The sequence below is a fragment of the Palaemon carinicauda genome, chromosome 32 (assembly GCF_036898095.1).
Source record: "Palaemon carinicauda isolate YSFRI2023 chromosome 32, ASM3689809v2, whole genome shotgun sequence".
In the NCBI taxonomy this organism is placed as follows: domain Eukaryota; kingdom Metazoa; phylum Arthropoda; class Malacostraca; order Decapoda; family Palaemonidae; genus Palaemon; species Palaemon carinicauda.
Genome location: NC_090756.1, coordinates 65,715,282 through 65,717,781, shown reverse-complemented (window position 1 = coordinate 65,717,781; position 2,500 = coordinate 65,715,282).

Genomic DNA, 2,500 nt, shown 5'->3' with positions numbered 1-2,500 from the left:
GAGGGAAATTCAAGATAAATTTTTGAATATAGAAATTATATTTCTCAAGTATTCAAGGAACTTTATAATCGATCTTACAGGCCCTCCACATCTTTATGAAAGCTTACGAGTTACTTCTAAAACATAAAACAGAACTGCATACAGTACTTACTATGCTAATATTGCAACACGTTGTAGACGGCTTTAAGTGAGCAGTGTGATTAAAAAAGAAAAAAAAAATAACATCACATGACCTGGAAAGTTCTTTATACTCCCCTTAGAGGATAAGATATTTTAAATAACATATGGATTTTTGTTAAGTTTATTTTAAAATTTTCATTTAAATTTCACACTGATTTTAATCTTGAATGATAAAATCGACAAAAAAAATTGCAATGATTCGAATAATAGAAATTTATGGAAGATCAAAAAGTATGGTGAAAAATGTGACGAAAAAAGTATTTTCTTTATCTTATGTAGGGAGAGAGAGAGAGAGAGAGAGAGAGAGAGAGAGAGAGAGAGAGAGAAAATAAATTATGTAAAGAAAACAAGAAAAGCAATGCAAAGTTTCCATTTAGCATGCGAAAGTGAATCAGCTTTTGAGGTAAGAGCCTCAGCCATTAATATCTCCGAAATCCTTTGATTCGGCGAAGTCAAAGGAAACTTGTGAGCGTTATTTCCAGTCTTCCTCTGAGTCCTAGAGACCGAACTTGGGTCATAACTTGAGGTTCTTGGGATACGTCATTAATCGGAGGAATTTCTCTTTTTAAATACATTGATCGCAAGGAAAATGAAAGTGGAATTTTAAATGGTATTTATGAGGAAGAGGGTGGTGATATGTGTGGATAAGGTCTCTCTCTCTCTCTCTCTCTCTCTCTCTCTCTCTCTCTCTCTCTCTCTCTCTCTCTATAAGATTTTGCATGCCATGTCTATACGAAAGTACGAAAGTTCAAGTTGAATGGTCACCTTCTAAATAACTATCCATTGAAGATCATTTCCATGTGCATTTTTGTCAAATAAAGTCCCCCCCCCCAAAAAAAAGGTTAAAACTGAATACTTCCCGCACTATACATCAGAGTGTCATCTATATTGATAACTGATCCGGGAACATCCACAAAACATTAATTACATATTGCAAGATCTTCACATCAGATGAAGCCAAGAGCGTTGGAGTAATTGAATGCTAACCACAATACATCTCTTGATCGGGACAGGTTCCTCAAAGGAAAATATTCGATTTCTCAAAAGTTAAAAGTTCAAAAGTGGTTTAAATTTCAGTGTCATATTTTATGTGTGGTTATTTACATAAATATATTTTCAACTAGTCTTTCATCTATTTCATAGCTATAAACTGGAATAAAAAAGAAGAATGTTACTGATCTACATGGTTATGTTTCTTGAAAATTGCGTATAATAAACCTTGTGCTTGATTAAGTGTGAGGACATGATATTTACTTTAAAATAGATATGAATTATTCTGTGAAATCAATAGGACAGCTAGTTTGCAAAAGGAAATTAATATTACCTTTCAATCTGACGATATAATATCCTCTCTTGTGAACTGTAGACGCTCGTTATTAAAGACAGAATCTATCGTACATCATCTTTTCAATTGAAAGAGAAATATTTCTTATTTCTATTCTGTAGATTGCCATTTTCTATTCAGTTTACAGTATTGGCCAGGGACATATCTGTTTTTTCTTTTTTTATTATTATTATTATTATTATTTCCTTACATATTAGAGAGATAGTATTTGCTATGTCAATATGATTCATATTTTCCATCACACGAGTGAAATGAGCCAAACAATTCATCACATTTTTTTTAATTGGAGGTGATCTCTCTCTCTCTCTCTCTCTCTCTCTCTCTCTCTCTCTCTCTCTCTCTCTCAATTACACTGATGGGTTATTCTCTGCCCATTAGTAACCGTAATTTTCATCGAAAGTGAAATACTATCTTCTAAAGACAACATGGTGAAAGGGTTGCGCGATTTGCCATGATCAGCAAAACTTTACTAGTTAGGGCCACCCAAACTAGTTGGATTTGCTATAAACGACTAGCCGAAAACCTTCAATCATCACCAATCAGCAGTTGGCCATTGTACATAAATGAGGTAATATACATAACATGAATTGACAGCCTGAGGTCTTTGTCCTGCAGTGGACTAGTAACGGCTTTATTTGTTTTTGTTGCTGTTGTTGTATAAAAGAGCCTTTATAAAATAGCTATAAAATTCATACAGAAATACCCTCTTCGCCAGAACTCTTCCTCATGTCTCTTCTTCTTGATGCTTTTTTGAAGTTCTTAAAGTTTATATGAGAAGGATCTAATTTAATGGTGATACTCCTCTTGAAATATTATTCTTTGATTGTTTATTATTATATATTACTTTTTTATTTCCTTGCTACCCTTCCTCACTGGCCTATTTTTCCCTGTTGGAGACCTTGGGCTGATCTCATCTTGCTTATCCAACTACGGTTATAGTCTAACTTATAATAATAATAATAATAATAATAATAA